The following is a 20,964-nucleotide window of genomic DNA, read 5'->3' on the forward strand; positions in this document are numbered from 1 at the left end:
TTCTCACCCGTCACTCATTTCATCTCAATCTTTCAGTCTCTCCTTGTGGCACACCCCACCGGTCCTTCAGGGCTGCCTCTCCTGCCTACTTTTCACCGTTACTCCCAGTGCTTTAAGTGGGAAAAAAAAACGGGGGGTGCTCTAAAAGGGGCGTGGTTAATGTCTTGAAGGGGCGTGGCCTATCCGAGTAGGGGCGTGGTCTAAATCAAAATAACTAGCACTGTGTGCTTAAGAAAATCATGAAGTCGCATCCAGCAAAGGATAATAAAATAGGCAAAAAGGTATATTTATTAAGTATAACCCATAAAAATACCAAACACTTTAAAAAACACGTATTGGGGTGTTGCTTTCACCAGCCCCACATAAAAACCATAAATAAAAACACCCAAGAGTAGCTTTGACCTCGCTGGCCTTTTAATGTTTGCACACATGGTGCCCAACTCTAAGAATCTAGGATTTTCCAACAAGGAAGAGCTGGCGAGAATCACTGCAGCCTGCGCATATTTTGTGTTTTATCGCCCACTGTATATTATGCGCGATGCAACGTTTTGAAAAAAAAAAAAAACTGAAAAATACATTAAAATAATAATAATGATAGTAAGAAATATATATATATTTTATTAGCACGGGGTATTCTAGTTCCAGTCATTGTAATGACGTCACGCCCATTCCCTTTTCCAAAACGCATCCCGGGCACAGCAGGGCCCAACTGAAACTGTAAAAGCCGCCGCGTCGCTGTTGCAAACCCCCCCCGAGACCGGAAGTCTGTCCATTCGCTACTTCGACTGCATTTGACTAAATGTGTATATTTTTCAAAAGTCGGAGAAATAAACTCCACCGTTATGGTCGCGTTTCTCTCGACCAAGTTGTACCGCTAATGTTTTTTTATTCTTACCCAAAGCCTCTTTCGCAGCCGGTATACGTCTTGCGCAAATACGAGGTTCCTCGGACCCCGGCAGGCTATTTGTACTTTACTCTGCGGATACATGTTATATACACTGTATACTGCAAATTAACACGTATATATTAATTAATGAATAGCCAAAAGACACTCTCCCTTAAATGGTAGCAGGTAAGTAAGAGTAAACCATCTCGAGGGGGCTACTTCTGGCTGTTATTCTTCGAAAACGTTGCTAACAACGCTTGTCACTTTAACGTCCTGTATCCCATTACACGTACAAGTTACCAACCGACCTACAAAAAATGTGCTCGTTCAAGCCTCCTTTTGACTTCAGAAGTTTAAGGAGGATGCGCCAATGGGGGAGGGTGGCCACCCTCGAGGCTGCCCCTGGGGCGAGGGGGGTGTACGGAAGGCTACGGACGGGTTTTAGCCCAGGGCGGAACATTACAGGTAGGGCGAAGAAAAGCAATCTAGAAGCGTGTTGTTTTCATGGAACTATGAGCTGAAAGCTGCAAGCCACGAGGGGCCGTGTGCGAGACTCGTACAGTAACGTGGGCATGGAATGCCAACCATGACAGTGCCAGGCTCCTACTTGCCTGGTGGCGCTGCGCCTACTTTTAAAAGAGTTTAAGAACCGGGCTGAAGAATGTACCTTGGCAGCAGCATGCACGAGAGAGGTTCACACTGTGCAACCTTCGCTCCAGTGCAAGACCCTTCGGGACAGAGACGCACCACAGCACATTGAAATTAGGTTCAGAAACACGTTCCTCATACCAACCTTCTTGCACCACGGCATTTAAGTGCGGGGGAAGGCACTCGTGCAAGGCACCTCGGAGAGTCGGAGCCTCGTGTGTTTATCTGTGTTGCAGGAGGGGAGACTCATTCAAGGCAGCTAGGTGCACGCCGAGGGGCCTTCTGTAGTGACGTCAGGCCGTGACCACTGAGCTGATAGGTTCCCAACAAGTTCAGCAAAGTGGAGGATGGCGAAGGGAGACGGGGTCAGGTTACCTAACAGTGCAGCAACAGTGGGCAGAGTCTGAGCACCGGCAGTTTTTTTTGGGCCCTCAAAACGGGTCCGAAAAAAAAAAAAATAAAGAACGGACTACCTTTAGTAGCCACGAAAATAGAGCTCGATAGAGACCCGTTTCGAGGGCCCCAAAAAAAAAAAACTGCCGGTGCTCAGACCCGGCCCACTTAAAGCCCTGGTTACTCCTTTCATCAGTCTTTCTCTTTCTTATCCGATTACTTATTTAATCTGTCATTCACGCTGTCCTTGTGGCACTCCCCAACGGTACTTCATGGCTGTCTCTCCACTCTCTTGGTCATCCTGCCCCTTCCTTCACCGGATTTTCTGCTTCTTGCCGGACTCCTCCTTTCACCTCAGCCGTTCAGTCTCTCCTAATGGCACTCCCCACGGGCTCCCTCTCCCTTCTGTCCCTCATTTCACTACAGGTTCTCTGTTTTTCACCCGGTCCATCTTTTCATCCCAGCCTTTTCACTCTCCAATGCATCCATTCCGTTTCTTCATGGCTCTCCCATCGGTACTTCACTGCTGTTCCTCCTTTCACCTGGTCACACTGTTCCTCCTTTCACCTCAGCCTGTCACTGTCTTCTAATAGCACTTGTTTCAAATACTTCACAGGCTATCTTTCCCCTCATTCTGTCCCTCCCTTCGCCAGAGGTTCTCCATTTCTCACCCAGTCACCTATTTCATCACAATCGTTCAGTCTCTCATTGTGGCACTCCCCACCGACACTCCACAGGCTCTACCATTTTATCCTACCCCTTCCTTCGCCACAGTCTCTGCTTCATACCGGATTCCACCTTTCACCGCAGCTTTTCATCTCTCATAATGGCACACCCCACGGGCTGTCTCTCCCCTCTCCATGTCACTCTGTCCCTCCTTTCACCAGAGGCTCTTTGTTTTTCAGCCGGTCCTTTTCACCCTAGCCTTTAAGTCTCTCGTTCATCTCATCCATTTTGTCTCTCTTTAGGGTTCTCCCATCAGTACTTCACGGCTGTCTCTCCGCGTCAGACTGTCCCTCCTTTCACCTTGTTTTATCTTCTCAGGGAACCTAGCAGTTCAGACTCTGAGATACACGGGCCTCGTGTGCTGGCGATAGGGCTCTGTGACCCGGCCAGATCTGCCTCTCCAAGTGTTTTCACCCCTCGGCTTTCCTTTTACAAAACATAGGCCAGGCGTGTTAGTCGGTTGGCTCTGTTTAAGCAGCGGTGTCCAACTTGGGTCCAGAAGGCTGGCTCCATGCCAGATTTTAAGGATAATCGCCTACTATAAATAGGTTTCATCTCGGTTCGTTGTATTGAAATTAATCTTATGAGGCTATCCTGGAAACCTGGCATGAGTCCAGCCCTCCTGGTCTTTTTTTGGACACCCCAAGTCAAAGCAAACCACTCCCTGTTTAGAGCCTGCCGTGTCCCATATTAAGTGTGAGTCACACATGCACATCCTCTCATGTTATCCTTGAATTCTGACACTTGTATGTAGTCTTGCATTTTTAAAGATGAAAGGAAACAGTCCATGTGCCCTCCGCACCCACCACAGATCGGTTGTTAATGCTCTTGCTTAATCCTGCGCACAGGGTATGCAGGGCGGAACTATTCGGTTCCTGCCATTGTTTCATAATATGTGATCGGCTGCTCTGTCTACTTTTTTTTTTATATATATCCAAATTTATTGTCAGGTGGATAAGGCTACAGGTACAGTGTATGAGAGCCCAATATTTCCATCCAACATTCAGCTTTCAGTGTCACTTCTCCATATTGTTCACACTTGTCTGTAAACTCGCAGCTTGTGTGCTGCATGGCTAACCACTTATAAGGTCCCAATGGCGAGACCTATTGGCTATGCCAATGCTTGTTCTTCAAGTTGGCAGGTATGGAGAGGGCCCTTAGAATGTGCGGGTAGAGCAAAGTTTGCCTACGCTTTAAAACGTCTCTTGAAAAGAAGTGTCATGTTTCAATGAAGAAAGGGGAGGATGGCTGAAACGGACAGAGGCTTGTGAGCATCACATTCACAAAATGTTTGAGATTACTGTGCTGCTCCCTTCATTTCACTTTCTGTACAAACCTTTTGTTACGGCAGCTGGTGTTCATACGTTTTCTCCTTCAGTGCACCCCGCTCCTGTGAAACACGAAGCACCTGCACTGTTGCACAACAGCATCGCTCTTACACATGGTCTGATTGGAGAGATCTCTTGGGTGTGAACCCTGGAGGGCATAGTACAAACGCAACATAACTAATGGGTGGAAGTGAAAGCTGTGACTGGAAGTTTCAAGCTACATTAAACAATGCAGCAGCCCCAATTACATGAAAACTATTGCAAACTGTACGCAGAGCTGAAATGTGGAAACTCGGATTCGTTTTAGAGAACATTCTCTACATAAACAACCCACAAGAAACTCTTGTTGACATACTATACTATTATCGTCTTTCACGCCGCAAAAGAAAACATATTTATAGGCTAAATCGTGCAGCAGTAACGCACTTAGAAAGAAAGAACCCTACGCGAAATGAAACGTCCTACGGCTTAACTTACGTCGCTTGAGGTTGAGACTCCCTCTGAACTTCCCCACGCGACGATGCGCACGCGCATTCTGGCTGTCACAGCCGACAAGTCCCAGAACTACCTTTGGGAAGTGGGCGGGCTCGTGAGGTCACGCGCAATGTGATCCGTTTTGAGGTGGGATTTCCGCATCTTGTGCCGCTAGCTGTCAACGGTTCTGTGAAGAAATGGCGCCAATGTCGGGCGGGCATGTGGCTCTGCTGTTGCTTCTCAGCCTCGCAGTCCAGCGCTCAGGTAGTGGCTTTAAGGGTGTCGAGGGAAAGGGAAAAGTAGGGAGGCACGCGGCTAGTAGAATCTTTGGAGACCATAGAAAGAATAGGGATGTAAACGAAGTGAAGTATTCAGACATACAGTGGTGGGAACCTACATTAACACGAAGTAAACCAATGGTTTGGCGTGGTTCTAAGAGCCCGTGCACGACACGAGCGAGCCCAAAAAATATCTGGCATGTAAATCAACAACACATCTCATGCAAAATATGATGTCTATTTGATATTTAGAAATCTTTATTTATTTACCACGCGAAACCTTTTCTGTTTAGTGCTTTTAGATGATCTCACTGGATTGAGGGGCGTTTATCAAAATTCACACTTTTTAAACATGAAGTAAGAAATGTTACCGCTCCCTGCCCTGACGGAAATGCCACCAGTGAACAAATAAGCATGTCAGATGTCATGTGTATCCTATATGTGGCCTAGATTCTTGCTATAGATGGAGACCTATTATAATCTGTTAAGGAAACAGAAGAGGGTTGTGTACACCGCACTTCCTAAACTCATGTATTTGTAGGTGGTTTCGTGATTAAAAGAAAAAGAAGGCTTGATATGAAATATTTTCATAGGATCACACTATTTGGTCTAGTAGGGAGTCTGGGATTGATCACAATTTTTAGGTCTCGCCTGAGACAGCGCTTTAGCGCTGCTCTGGCGAGACTATAGTAAGCGAGTTTTGGAAGTGCAAACGAGTGCTTTCAGGCCTCCAAATACAGTGCATGTGCGCCGGGCGCGCGCACCATTTGGCAGCCTGAAAGCACTCGTTTGCTTTCACTTTCGCGGCCGCTTTGATGTGATCGCGATGTAAATAAAGCTTTTCACCAGCCGGGCCTGCATGACAATGCCTTCCAGTTTCCAATCTCCTGACGCTCGCACAGAACATAATATCAAACTTCCTCATGCTTAACTACGGCAAAAGGAGGCAATTTGTTAAAATATCAAAGCCCCCGAGCCAGCAACAAAGCCTCCTTTAACTGGGTATTAAGCGTGAGCAGACTTTTCAGCGAGGCGTAGACGAAGCAGACACTCGACATCTTCAAACAGCAACCTGCACGCCCGGTTCCCTGACAGTAAAACTGAGTGTTTTCTTACCTCAGAGAACAAAGCGCCAAGTTAGCGTGGAAAGCAGCTTCGATGTAATATTGTTTAAATGTTTTTTTTTTTTTTTTTAAACAAGACCTTTATTGCAAACTCACAAAATACACAGCTTACAGCCTACAACCCTTCGGGCCGGCCGCGGAGGATGTACTTTGCAGTTCGTTATTAAGCACACAGCCCAGTGCCGTCAACCCGGGGGTACGGCGGCGTTAGAACGGTGTGAGTGTATCACAGTGTCAAGGAGGATATTGCAGGACTCCTTTTTTCCTTATATTCGATCCTAAAATAAAACTATTGCCAAACTGGTGAATAGCGCCCAACAGCCGTATTGCCCCCCCCCCCCCAAACAAACCAGGTCATCACGTAGCACCATAAGTCGCCTATCTACTATTGATATGACTATCGCACCCCATCCATTAGCACCCGGAGCCACCACAGCGTTAGGGTTTAAAGACCCTCTGCGCCTTCCCGCCCCTCGGGAGGAGGCTCGCATATGCCCCCCCTGAAATCGTTCCAGTTGGACCACACTTCCCTCCACTTTCCGGGGGCATCCTCTCGTTATATATACAGTCTTTTCCTGCAGCATACACCAGTCCATGTCGCTGTGCCAATCCGACACTTTGGGTGGGAGAGGACTGCCCCAGAGCCTGGCTATGTTCCTCTTCGCCACCATTTGTCCGAGCGTCACCCAGAGCCTCCCTTTCGGTGACAGGTCCGTAGGTTCCCATATATTGAGGAGGCACCTCTTGGCCTCCGGGCGAATCTCCACCTCCCAAACCTCCTCCATACACTGCACCACCCTTCTCCAGTAACGCTGAATCTTAGGGCAATCCCACACCATATGGAAGAATGTACCCGTGCCCCCACATCCCCTTCTGCAGAGTACTGAGTCCGCCCTCCCCATCGTGTGTAGCCTAGTGCAGGAGATATACACCCTGTGAAGGATCTTAAGTTGGATAAGTCGCAGCCGGGCTGATATTGCGACCTCCCGGGGAGAGGCCAGAGCGTAGAGCCATTCTTCATCGTCTATCTCCAGCCCATCAGCGGCCCATTTCTCTCTAAGGGGCAGAAGCGTGTCGGGGGGGTTGTTAATCAGCTTTTTGTACGTGAGTGATATGGCGTGTTCCGGGAGGTGCCCATCTAACAACCTATCTTCAAGCGGGGAGGATTGTGGTATCTTGGTCTCCGGTGGGATGTTAGTCCGGAGGGAGTGTCGCACCTGTAGGTATCGAAAGTATTCGGTGTGAGCTAGCTCATATGTGTCTTGCATTTGGGCGAATGTGCGGATCCCCGTAGGGCCCCAGATGTCCTTGATTTGGGAGATACCAATTAAGTCCCAATTACGGAACCCTTTGGTGCGCCCCAGGTTGCCCAGCTTGTCGGAGGCCCACAGTGGCGTGGCCATCGTAAGGACCCCCGCCCATTCAAGCTTCCTCTGGGCGACGTGCCATATCTGTACCGAGTGACGGGTAGGTCCGGTTAGTGGACGTATACCCCGTCTGGAGTAGAGTGCTATCTCGTAGTTCCCCCCGGGAAGCAGCCATCTGTCCATGCCGTAGGCGGGATCGTTCCCGTCTCCATATGTACCCTGGTTGATCGCGGACAGGTGGGCCGCCCAGTAGTATTTACGGATGTCGGGGAGGGCTATACCACCCTCGTACCATCCCAATGTGAGTTTGGCCAGGGAGATTCGGGGCGACCCGGCCCAGAGGAGGTTGCGCAGTGCGGCCTCGATGGCCACGAAGTAGCCGTTGGGGACTAAATCTGGATAGTTTTGCAGCGCGTACAGAAACCGTGGTAATGCTAGCATCTTGAATAGGGCTGCCCGGCCCAGCAGAGTCAGTGGCAGGTGCTGCCAGGATTTGGCCTCCCGTTGGAGCCGATCGAGTGGCGGCTTGAGGTTGCGCTCGTATGACAGAGCTTTATTGGTGGTGATGTAGACTCCCAGGTACTTAAACCCTTCCACTGCCACATTAATGGGGCACGTGGCCGGGAGGCGCGGAGGTTCACCCCGTAGGACATAGAGGTGTGATTTGGCCCAGTTGACCCGGAAGCCCGAGTTACGGCCGAAGCTAGCAAGTATATCGAGTGCCACAATTATGGACCTGCGTGGTTTGGTAAGGTAGAGGAGTATGTCGTCGGCGTAGAGGGAGATTCTGTCCTCCCATCCCTCTGCCCAGGATATACCTGTCAGGTCGACAGCCTGCCGTATCCAGGCCGCGAGTGGTTCGAGGGAGAGGGCGAAAAGAAGGGGGGAGAGGGGGCAGCCCTGCCGGGTCCCTCTCTCCAGCGAGAAAACCTCGGACAGCTTGTTGTTCACCAGCACACGCGCCAAGGGTTCAGCGTATAGTAGGCGAACCCACCCTATAAATTGAGGGCCAAAGCCCAGTTTGCGCAGGACCGCGAACATGTATGGCCACTCTAGGGTGTCGAAGGCCATTGTGGCGTCCAGAGAGACCACCACCGCGTCCTCCTGTAGTCTGTGGCATTGCCCCAGTACGCCGTTTAGCCTTCGTATGTTGAGGGCCGTGTTACGGCGGGGCATAAATTCCGACTGGTCTGGGTGGACCAACGAAGGCAGCACCGATTTAAGCCTGTTGGCCAGTGTCTTCGCGAGTATTTTGGGCTCCGCGTTGAGGAGCGAGATCGGTCTGTATGACGCACACGCATCTTTAGGCTTCCCTTCCTTCGGTATCGCCACTATGGTCGCAACACGCTGATCACGGGGCAACATCCCCCTCTCCATACTGTTCTCGAACATGGGTTTAAGATGCTTGCTAATAGCCTCCGGCTGGAGCTTGTAGAGCTCAATTGGGAGGCCGTTGGGGCCGAGCGCCTTACCAGGACGCAGTTCTCCTATCGCCCGCTGCAGTTCGGCCTCAGTGAGTGGACTGTCCATAGCTTCCCGATCTTCAGCAGACAAGGAGGGCATGCGAATGTCTGTTAGGAGGTCCATGGAGTCCTCCTCCGGCCGGTCCGACTCACGCCTGTAGACCCGCTGGTAGTGTCGCGCAAACTGTTCAACTATTTCCCGAGGTTCAGTAACCACCATCCCGCACTCGGTACGAATTTCAGGCACCACCTTACTGGCTTGTTGTTTTTTCGCAAGCCAGGCAATTAGTTTCCCGGCTTTATCGCCCTGATCATAGATTCTACCCAGTTTGTGGCGCGCCACGTTCTGAGCCTCTTGAGTGACTGCTTCTCTATACTCCGCCGTCTTCAACTGCAGTCTATGCATGGCCTCCCCTTCCCCACCCCCCGCCGCCTCCCCACCCAAGAATCTCCAATTCCGCCTCTAGTGTAGCGACCTGCCTGCACCGCTCCCGTCGCCTCGCCGATATGGCCGAAAGCGCCTCTCCCCTAATCACGGGCTTGAACGCCTCCCATAAGGTGACGGGGGAGTTCACCGAGCCGAGATTCTCTTCAAAGTAGCGTGTGATTGAGACGGATACCTGCTTTCTGGTGTCCTCGTGTTTAAGGTGCCATGCGTTTATTGGCGCTAAGCAGCCCTCCCGTTGAGTCCCGAATGTGATGTGCGTGTGGACTGGTGAGTGGTCAGAAATGCCTCTGGGCAGATGTGCTGCCTCACGTACCGTCATGTCGTGTTGTAGAATAGTGAGGATGTAATCTAAGCGCGAGAATGAATGATGCGATCCCGAAAAGAAGGTAAAGTGTCTGTCCGTTGGGTGGAGCAGGCGCCAAACGTCCACGAGCCCGAAGGCCTCAAGAAAGTCCGCCAACCACTCCTGCCCCCGAGGGAGATCTCTGGGGGGCTGTCTATCACGGGTTCCCGACACTACAGCATTAAAATCCCCTCCCAACACCAACTGACCTTCGGGGAGGGAAAGGAGTAGAGTGCCGAGCTCCGCGAAGGCCCGGGCTTGGAGGCCAGGCGGGATGTATACCGACACCAGGTTGAGCGTGCGGCCCTCCCAGCGGCCAGACACCGCCGAAAAGCGGCCCTGCGGGTCTGTCCTGACTAGGTCTATATGGAGGGGCAGCGCACGCCGTACCAGCACCCCCGTCCCCCTAGAGCCGGAGGTGAAGCCAGAGTGGGCCGCCAGAGTGTAGCCGTACCTATTGAGGGCCCGACAGACATTCCCCATCATATGCGTTTCTTGCAGTAGTACTACATCAGGCTGGTGCCGCTTGAGGAATTGCAGTACCATGGTGCGCTTGAGACTATCCCCCAGTCCGTTGACATTCCAGCTGAGGACCTTCAAACTTTTTTCATATCTATCAACCATAGCTGTGGCTTGTTTGGGTGCCTTGTCCCACCACCCCGGCAGTGCTGCCTCCCGTAGGGCAACATGTTACGTGTGACCATAAAATTCCCCCAAACTCCCCCCTCCCCCCTGGTTCCCCCCCAAAAAGTGCATGGAATATCTACAGTCAGAGGTCTGGCTGACCCTTCGTGCCACCCTCTTCCCTCCCCCTCTGTCCCCAACATCCCTACCCCCCCTAGCCAAAACAACCCCCCCCTCCCTGCCCCCTGCTCCGTGGGTTTTGAACTACCCACCACCCCAATTAGCAGAGCGCCTGTCGCCCAACCCTGCCCCAGTGGAGCCCACTGAGGAACTCTACGTAAGAAGATCGTGGGCCAGCCCCCTCCTGACCGCCTGTCCGTGGTGCCCCAGTTCGTAAAATCCTCAGGCCAACAGTGCATCATCTAGTGGTGAGCTTGGCTCACAAGAGTCGGGCAAGCCCTCCCACTGCCCCCTCGTGCAAGTAAGTCTTAAGGTCAAAGGAACTTTCATACATTACTGTCCGACGGCTTCTGGTCGAGCTCCCGTGGCTTCAATGCCCTGCGCTGTCTCTGGGCGAGCCCCAGCGGGGACTGTTTGAGCGCGAACGCCAGGACCTCTGGCTCTGCTCCCCACCGTCCACTGGTCCTGCCGTTGAGCCCGGGGAGGGCTGCCTCGCTCCACGCCCCTGTGCGCCGTCCCGCCGGGGGCCCGCCGCTGACTCGGTCGTGTCCAGCCACTCCTGCACCGCCGCCGGCGAAGTGAAGAAGAGGGATTTACCGCCTGCGATGATCTTCAGTTTGGCGGGAAAGAACATCATGTACCGGATACCACGATCTCTCAGCGCCGCCTTAACCCCTTGAAAGGAGCGCCTTTCCTGCTGGACCTGGAGCGTGAAGTCCGGGAAGAAGCGAACCGTGGCCCCCTCGTAGTGTAGATCGCCATGTTGTCGAGCCGCCTGGAGGATTGCATCGCGGTCGCGATAGTTCAATACTTTGGCGATAATGGTGCGCGGGAGGGCCCCTGGTTTAGGTTTTGGGATCGGAGCCCTGTGAGCCCGCTCAATAGTGAAGAGCTTGGAGAGCCTCTTGGGTTTAAGGTGGCGGAGGATCAGATCCTCCAGAAAGAGCTCCACACAGTCACCTTCAAGTCCTTCCGCCACACCCACTACGCGTATGTTGCTCCTCCTGGCCCTACCTTCTTGGTCTTCGAGCCGTAGGGCCATCTGCCGATGTTGCTGCACGAGCTCATTGACCCTGTTCTCGAGCCGCCTCTCCGAGTCCTGCAGGGCCTTGATGTCCGTTTCGTTAGTCTTGGACCGATCCGTGGTTTTCCCTAAGTCGGCCCGAAGCAGGTTCACCTCAATGGTGATCTTGTCCATTTTTGTCTCGAGGGTCGTCCCCAGGGTTTGTATGGCGGCCATGATAGATGTCAGGGAGGGTTCCGCTTGCCCTGCGGCCTCCTTCGTGGGTCCTCCTGGCTGCGGCGTCGTTTTGGCGACCGTATAGTGGTCGAGCTTGTTCGTCTGGGTCGCGGTACCCCCTTTAGGCCTCATTGTCGTTCAGGTGCCCCCGGAGCCTTGCGGCCCTCACTTGCTAGGCTCCCACGGATATGTGCCAACTCCGATCCTCACGGCTGAAGTCTGGGCGTAGTCAAAGTCCACCGACACCCGGCAGCAAGCCGTCCAGAGCAGAGGGGGGAGGGGGGAACCCCAGAGTGAGCAGGCCGCCGCGATACGGGGTCCGCGACCACAGCCCCCAACGCCGTGGGCTCTTCTGTGTCCAGGCCGCCCAGCAGCGGCCCCGCCGCGGCAGCCCGTCCTCAGATCGCACACCTGCAGCAGTAGTATGTCACCGGCCGCTCCCCTTCCAGTCGGGGCCGTCAGCCGGCCGCAGCCGTCGCGGCAGCCCGCTTGTTCTCCCCGGCGTCGGGTCTCCAGCAGTGCCCCCAGGAGTTCCGGGTCCCACGGCGCCTCAGCGTTACCTGCGGGCCGCCGCCCCGGTCCGTCGCAGTCACTCAGGGCGCAGCGCGCCTTAGGCCGAAAGCCAGGGCCTCGATTTTGGCCGGGAGCGGCCACGGAGTTCCAAGGGCGAGGCGCCGAGCCGCCGCCGCACGTCGCGGCCGCCGGATGGGGTCGTCAGCAGCCTGTCGGAGTCCGGGAAGCCTCTACGGCTAAGCACTGGGCCCGAGGAAGCTGGTGGGTTCGCTGGGTGATCCCTCCAGCACGGATGGACGTCGGATTTCAACGGGGCATCAACGGTCCCGGCGGAGCTCCGGGATCAGGCGGCCATTCAGTACGGCCGTTTAAATGTTTTTACTTTGAAGTTCACTGTGGTCTATACAAACTAAACTTGCATACATCGATCACATTTTCCTAAAACGCCCCTTGTTCTAAGACGTTTTAGTTAGGATTCAAAATGCCAGGCCGACGTATTGGCTTCGGCAATGCTTGCTTGAAACGGAGTTCCACCCCAGTGTCTGTGACGTCACCATGCCCCTGTGTGCTTAAGCCAGTCACTTCAAAGACTCTGTATTTGATCACATGCTACCACCAGTCAGGCCCCTTTCTCATTGTCTTCACGCTGAGTGAATAACCCACGTGTGATTAACAAAAGTAGTACCACAGAGGGCCTCACTTCACCCACATTGCCTCCGCCCCAACACCAAAAGAAAGGAGGTGCAGGCATTTTGAACAAAGCTTTTCACCAGCCGGGCCTGCATGACAATGCCTTCCGGTTTCCAATCTCCTGACGCTCGCCCAGAACATAATATCAAACTTCCTCATGCTTAACTACGGCAAAAGGAGGCAATTTGTTAAAATATCAAAGCCCCCGAGCCAGCAACAAAGCCTCCTTTAACTGGGTATTAACCGTGAGCAGACTTTTCAGCGAGGCGTAGACAAAGCAGACACTCGACATCTTCAAACAGCAACCTGCACGCCCGGTTCCCTGACAGTAAAACTGAGTGTTTTCTTACCTCAGAGAACAAAGCGCCAAGTTAGCGTGGAAAGCAGCTTCGATGTAATATTGTTTAAATGTTTTTACTTTGAAGTTCACTGTGGTCTATGCAAACTAGACTTGCATACATCGATCACATTTTCCTAAAACGCCCCTTGTTCTAAGATGTTTTAGTTAGGATTCAAAATGCCAGGCCGACGTATTGGCTTCGGCAATGCTTGCTTGAAACGGAGTTCCACCCCAGTGTCTGTGACGTCACCATGCCCCTGTGTGCTTAAGCCAGTCACTTCAAAGACGGGGGCGCTTTCTGTATTTGATCACATGCTACCACCAGTCAGGCCCCTTTCTCATTGTCTTCACGCTGAGTGAATAACCCACGTGTGATTAACAAAAGTAATACCACAGGGGGCCTCACTTCACCCACATTGCCTCCGCCCCAACACCAAAAGAAAGGAGGTGCAGGCATTTTGAACAAAGCTTTTCACCAGCCGGGCCTGCATGACAATGCCTTCAGGTTTCCAATCCCCTGACGCTCGCACAGAACATAATATCAAACTTCCTCATGCTTAACTACGGCAAAAGGAGGCAATTTGTTAAAATATCAAAGCCCCCGAGCCAGCAACAAAGCCTCCTTTAACTGGGTATTAAGCGTGAGCAGACTTTTCAGCGAGGCGTAGACAAAGCAGACACTCGACATCTTCAAACAGCAACCTGCACGCCCGGTTCCCTGACAGTAAAACTGAGTGTTTTCTTACCTCAGAGAACAAAGCGCCAAGTTAGCGTGGAAAGCAGCTTCGATGTAATATTGTTTAAATGTTTTTACTTTGAAGTTCACTGTGGTCTATGCAAACTAGACTTGCATACATCGATCACATTTTCCTAAAACGCCCCTTGTTCTAAGATGTTTTAGTTAGGATTCAAAATGCCAGGCCGACGTATTGGCTTCGGCAATGCTTGCTTGAAACGGAGTTCCACCCCAGTGTCTGTGACGTCACCATGCCCCTGTGTGCTTAAGCCAGTCACTTCAAAGACGGGGGCGCTTTCTGTATTTGATCACATGCTACCACCAGTCAGGCCCCTTTCTCATTGTCTTCACGCTGAGTGAATAACACACGTGTGATTAACAAAAGTAGTACCACAGGGGGCCTCACTTCACCCACATTGCCTCCGCCCCAACACCAAAAGAAAGGAGGTGCAGGCATTTTGAACAAAGCTTTTCACCAGCCGGGCCTGCATGACAATGCCTTCCGGTTTCCAATCTCCTGACGCTCGCACAGAACATAATATCAAAATTCCTCATGCTTAACTACGGCAAAAGGAGGCAATTTGTTAAAATAGCAAAGCCCCCGAGCCAGCAACAAAGCCTCCTTTAACTGGGTATTAAGCGTGAGCAGACTTTTCAGCGAGGCGTAGACAAAGCAGACACTCGACATCTTCAAACAGCAACCTGCACGCCCGGATCCCTGACAGTAAAACTGAGTGTTTTCTTACCTCAGAGAACAAAGCGCCAAGTTAGAAAGGAGGCGCAGGCATTTTGAACAATAATTGAGAAGGAACATTCGCGCCTAAACTCAAGACATTAGATTACACAGTTGGTGCATTTACGACTATCCACAATAAGCAGACCCACAGGCAGACACAATGACAGACACTCAGAGAGCCAGACACACACTCATACACAGATACAGACTCGCATCTAGACACGCAGACACACAAAAGCAGACACATTTACAGACACTCAGAGAGGCAGACACACGCACCACGCATACACCCAAACACAATTACACACTCGCACCTAGACACACAGACACACGTACAGACACATACAAACACACATACAGACACGCACGGAGGTACACACACAGACGCACTCACACAGTTACCAGGGCCCGTATTACATAATGGGTGCACTGTTCCCCTCTGTCCCAGGGCACAGCTTTCAACAGGTGTCCTGGACTCACGCAAGGTCAGTGCAGCCTATTACAAGTAATGTGCTGCCCCCAAGGCAGCAGCAAAGCTTGTCTTGAAGAATGTGCTTCCTTGAGATAAGCACAAGTTTTATGGGGTCCCTTTGCTCGAATTCCTTGTCTTTGCTTTTGAAGTGTAGTGGGGGGCGGGGGGTTTATGACCCCTCTATCCCTTTGCTTAGCAAACTTTTTGCAGGCATGAGCTGCATCTGGTGTCGCGTTAGAAGTTCTAGAGCCCAGATATTTACTCTTTGCGATAAAAAAACAAGCATTTGCAATGCAATAGGTCTCGCATTTATACGAGTTTGAGCTATTGGCATTGTACATGACAATGCTTTTCATTTAAGTTTGGTTTTTTTAAAACATAAATAAAAGGCACTGTCATTTACAATGCCAATAGCTCAAACTCGAATAAATGCGAGACCTATTGCATTGCAAATGCTTGTTCTGGTTTGACATTGTGCAGTTCATGCTCTAGATGTGTATTGCTTTCTTGCCCAATTTACCTAAAAGGCACTGCCTTATCTTTAATTTTTAGCACATGAGGTGTGGTGGCAGGCTGAAGCTATATGAAAGCTCAGCTCGTATTGGGCCCAAGCGGACCTGGAGCTGTACCAGGCATCTGGCTCCAGCTTTCAGTGGCTTGTCCATCTCTAGTTAGATAACCTCATCCCTGTCAATGCCTTGTAAAGAGTTGGATTCATTGTTATCATTTGTATTTATTGTATGCCTTTAAAAGTTATGGAACGTGCTGATTTTGCATGTTCCAAGATCTGGAATGTGGGTTCTGCAGTTGTACATTTTAGTCTTGAAACCTGTATGAGGATGTCGTGGGTCTCTCAGCTTATGGAATAAAGATCCTTTTGAATTCTTCACCTGCTTCCACTCTTCTTTCATTCCGAAGAGCTTTCTACATATTTTGGCGACGATTTATCTTATGACGTTAGTGAGGATATTACTGGAGATCCACCGAACTTCTTGTGTTAAGCACAAGCATCGTGTCACTTATTTCTACACAGCACAGGAAACAACGATATTCAACTTCAACATATCTAACTCCTTCAAGCCGATTTATTGGGTGATCGTACATTCCGGATGGCTGTTTCTTTGCAAATTCCAGTTCCCAGCTAAATTAAGGTACTGTTTATCCTATAACCTAATCTTGCGGGCGTGCGCTGTGGACTAATTGCAAATATTTAAACTTTCATTTGGATACCCTTCAAATACTTAAAATACCTCGAGTACGGTTGACTATTCCTGCTTGCTTGGATTTGAATTGCATCTCCGTTCTGCTACACGCGCAGTCCGCGCACAGCCCAGTGTCTTCTCTGACGTCGACGTTTTCTGATCTCCATTTATACGTGAAACATCATCACGAAGCAGACGCTTCAACGTTTGTGAGTAATCACGTCTTCTCACGTTACGGCGGCCATCATGCGTTTGTGTTCCCTGCATTTACTTCCTGTTTCATTGCTTCAAATCATCCGTCGATCGCCACATCAAGCTGTACTTTGCTTCCGGGACAAGCACACGTTACTGGATGTTCTTCATGGCCTAATGATCTTAATCGGTGACTGATATTTATTATTTTTTGTGTTTTAATCTATAATATATATATTTTTTTTTTCCAGGGATGTTCAGAATATACATTTTGTGACAGGACATTTATTTCCAATTGTTGCACAGTCTTTCACATTATTCAGTATTAGAACAATTACTAATTCATAACATCTTACTATAGATCATATTGATTTGCATTTTCATTGAACTATGTCTTCCTCTTCAAATAATGTCATGCAACCGCGACCATTTTTCCCAAACCCTGGTAAACCACTTATGCCGTGGCATAGATGGTATCGTATTTTTTAGAATTACTTAAAAGCCATTGATGCCACTGAATATTCTGCGTCAAGGAAAAAAGCTCTCTTATTCAACCACCTGGGCAATGCAGGACAAGATGTTTATGATAATTTACCTGTCATTCCAGCACCACCTAGTGATGAAAGGTGGAATGTCTATTCTGAGGTTTTAGCCAGATTAGGTAAAAATTATGTTGATGAACCATCTGTTATGGTAGAACGTCATTTATTTTCTAAACGTAAACAAACACAGGATGAATCAATTGAGGATTATTTGGCAAGTTTGCGTGTTTTAGCAGCTAAGTGTCAATTTGATGCTCATTTAGATACATACTTGCGTGACCAATTGGTTTTCAATTGCCATAATAAGAAAATACAAGAACGTATTTTAACTTGTAAGAATCCTTCTCTGGATGAAGTAATGGACATCGCTAGAAGCATTGAAAGATCCGTAGTTTCCTCCAAATTTTTTACACAAGATTCTGCCAATAAACCATCTACTAGCTTAGATGTTATGCAGATTGATCCCAGTACTTCTAATGAAACAAATGTGGATGCTGTTTCCACTAAACATAAAACTAATGTTTTGGTTGAAATAAAAGGTTCATGCTATAGATGTGGTTCTAAGTATCAAGGAAAAAGGTGCAACACATGCAAGAAAATTGGTCATTTTTATACAGTATGCAAATCGACCAGACATAAGAGTAAACTTAATTGTATCATTGTGGAACAAAATGAACTTTGCAATGCTATGAATAATATGTTATCCACTATTGAAATTAATACATTAAGCGGAGACAGGAAAAGGTGCAAAGGTCCTTTATGCAGTGTTTTAATTGGTCCTATTGGAGTTAATGTCATGGGTCTCCTATCACAATTTTAGATGAAAAAACCTTAAATAAATTTTGGTGTTAAGTTCTTCTCAAACCGACTGATGTCATCCCTAAAGCTTTTGGTGAATTTGATATCACAATGCGTGGATATTTCTTGGATTCCATTACATTTAAAGGTAGGGAGATTTACACCAAAATTTATGTTGCACTCAATGGGCGTGACATTTTAGGTTGGCAGGACCAGGCAGACCTTGGAATTATCTTAAGGCCTGGACATTCCGAGCCTGTGGTTTTAGGGGATCTACCTATCTCTTCAATCGTACATTACCCGGATAAGGTGCTCGAAAGGCACAATGAATCTGACTTAACACATTTATTGTCCAAATATTCTAGGGTGTTCTCTGATAAGGTTGGCTTGGTGAAGGATTTTCAGCACACTATTAAACTAAAAAAAGATGCAGTTCCTGTGGTTCAAAAATGTAGACCAGTCCCTTTGTCTGCTAGAGAGAATTTGAAGAAAACACTTGATGATTTATGTTCACAGGATATCATAACACCTGTAGAATCCTCAGAATGGGTTTCCGCTGCTGTTGTTCCCCGTAAAAGTCCAGGTGAGATTCGTTTATGTGCGGATTTAAGAGTTCTGAATCGAAATATTGTGGTGGACTGCCATCCTCTACCCAGAATTCAAGAGATGTTGGCAAATCTGGGTGGTAGCAAGTATTTCACCACAATTGATTTAAAATCTGCGTATCATCAGATTTCACTCTCCAAGGAGTCTCAAACCTTAACCACTTTTGTTACTCCTTTTGGTGTCTTTATGTATAAACGCATGCCATTCGGATTAGAATCCGCGGCTAGTGTGTTCCAACGTCTAATGGACAAATTGTTTTCCAACATAGAGGGAATCCAAGCTTTTCAGGATGATATCCTAATTCACACTGCTACCCTAGAGTCACATTACTCCCTACTCAATAAAGTTTTACAAATACTCGAAACAGTTGGTATGACCATTAACAAAAACAAATGTAAATTTGTCACTCAAGAAGTGGACTACTTAGGGCATAATATTTCTGTTAACGGTATAAGACCCAAGTTGTCTTTAATCAAGGCTATCAAAGATGCTCCTAGACCTCATGATAAAGATGCTTTGAGAGCTTTTTTAGGACTTAGCGAATATTATGCTTGTTTTGTTCAGAGTTACGCTATCATAGTCCAACCTCTCAGAGATTTGTTAAAAAATATATTTGGTCCGAAGAGGCTCAGTTGTCTTTTGACTTGGTAAAAAAATTAATTTTGGATGCACCAGCTATAAGACCCTTTTCTCATGGTAAGACTTGTGTTGTAACTGTGGATGCCAGCTCAAAAGGTCTAGGTGCAGTTTTAAGCCAGATTGATGATAATGAGTACACTATAGCATTCGCATCTAGAACTCTTAGCAGTGCTGAATTGAATTATAGCGCAATAGAGCGAGAAGCTTTGGCTTGTTCCTGGGCGGTAGAAAAGTTTAAAATGTATATTTGGGGTTCGAGATTTCAGCTTTTTACAAACCATAAACCTTTAGTGTACATGTTAGGTGACAGTTGTTCAAACAAAGCTTCCTCTAGGTTGATCAGACTGTTAGCTAGACTGCAAGAGATTAACTTTGAAATTAAATACATTCCTGGTGGCAAGAATGTCAGGGGAGACTGTTTGTCTCGGATTCCTTTGGAAGAGGTAACATCTGAGCCTTGTGAGAATCTTGATTCTGATGTGGTATTCACTATTAGTGATTTGTCACAAATTAGTAGTTTATCTGAGGATGAATGGATTGAATGTGGACGAAAGGATCCTTGTCTGGAAAGGGTGAAGAAATTCCTAGTCCAGGGTTGGCCTTGTGATAGGAGCTTATCTATGCAAGACAAATTGTTTTCGCAAGTTGCGTCAGAACTATCAATAGTTAATGACATTTTACTTAGAGATGATAAAATTGTACCGCCTGAGAGTTTGAGGAGCAAAATCATTATTCTCGCTCATGAGGGTCATTTAGGGATTTCAAGTACTGTCCGGAAAATTAAGGATGTGTACTGGTGGCCAGGTATAGATGGTCAAGTTAAGTCCTTTATTGATAAATGCCCTGAATGTTTATGCTCTGATAAACATTGGCGCACTTCGACCTCCCCTTTATGCCCAGTTGAATGACCTAGTGGTCCGTGGCAGAAGTTAGGACTTGACTTTGCTGGCCCTTTCAATTTGCTTGGAAGCGAAAATAGGTTTTTAATTGTTGTAATTGACTACTTCTCTAAGTGGCTGTATTTTTCTTTTGTTAAAAATTCAGATTCAAAATCAGTCATCTCATTTTTACAACGTCTTTTCTTAATTGAAGGTCTCCCTTCTGAGATTGTTACGGATAATGGGACCCATTTTATATCTGGTGAATTTGAAAATTTCATGAGTAAAGTTTCTATTAAGCATATTTTAGTACCTTTGTATAGCCCCTCTTCAAATGGTTTGGTAGAGAGCTAACACGTTGTTGAAAGAAGGTGTACAAACAGCCTTAGCTGACAAGTTGGATGTGTACAAGTATATTAGTGACAAGGTCTGGAGTTACAATATTACTCCACATTCAACCACTAACATTTCTCCTTACATGCTTTTGAGAGGGAGGAAACCAGTTTCTCTTTTTAGTCCAGCATGGTTGAAAAGCAAATTAGGAAACAGTAATTCTCATGAAATTGATTTGCAGAGGGTCAGGGAACATGTGAAAGAAAGACAACAATCATATAAAGCTTATTATGATGTTAGAAAACATGTTAAAGTTACCTGTCTCACTCCAGGTGATTGGGTTCTAATAAAGAAACCTATAAAGGTTTGCAAAGGTCAATCAAAATTTTCTGAGCCAGCTAGAATAGTCAAGGAGACGCAGCGTTTGTTTGGGGCAGCAGCTCAGTGGCAGTGAGCAGGACTACCAGCCCCAGGAGCCTAGGGGCGAGACCGAGCAACGGGGCCCCGCCCCCCGCCCCCTGACCCCGGGACCAGTACTTTAACACCTCGCGCCTCCCGCATCACGGGACGCGCGCGGGTGTGCGCCGGGCTAAGCCCGGGCAAAGGGCGGGCCGTCGGAGGCCAAAGGAGGCTGGGCTGGGCCACGGCCCGTGGCCCCGTTTTAAAGAACTGATAAATTACGTGAGTCTCCTTTATATGTTGATAGAGTAAAGCGTTTTTACTAACTTATTCTGGTTATTCATGTTGTATGGCGGCATATTGGTA

The 20,964-nt window shown here is 48.6% G+C and overlaps 1 protein-coding gene across 2 annotated transcripts in view; it reads right to left on the reverse strand.

Annotated features, from left to right (window-relative positions):
• Positions 1–20,964, reverse strand: part of LOC146811978 (arylamine N-acetyltransferase 2-like) — a 335,497-nt gene that overhangs the window by 199,744 nt on the left and 114,789 nt on the right. Inside the window, exon 1 of one of the 2 annotated variants that reach the window (XM_085618953.1) lies at positions 4,459–4,541. The exons of the other annotated variant lie outside the window; for it this stretch is intronic. The gene's annotated coding sequence lies outside the window, so the exon portion shown is untranslated. Of the gene's footprint in view, positions 1–4,458; positions 4,542–20,964 lie in introns of those variants that run through there. 2 annotated transcript variants of the gene reach the window in all.

Source organism: Triturus cristatus, chromosome 7 (genome assembly GCF_964204655.1).
Source record: "Triturus cristatus chromosome 7, aTriCri1.1, whole genome shotgun sequence".
NCBI lineage: Eukaryota > Metazoa > Chordata > Amphibia > Caudata > Salamandridae > Triturus > Triturus cristatus.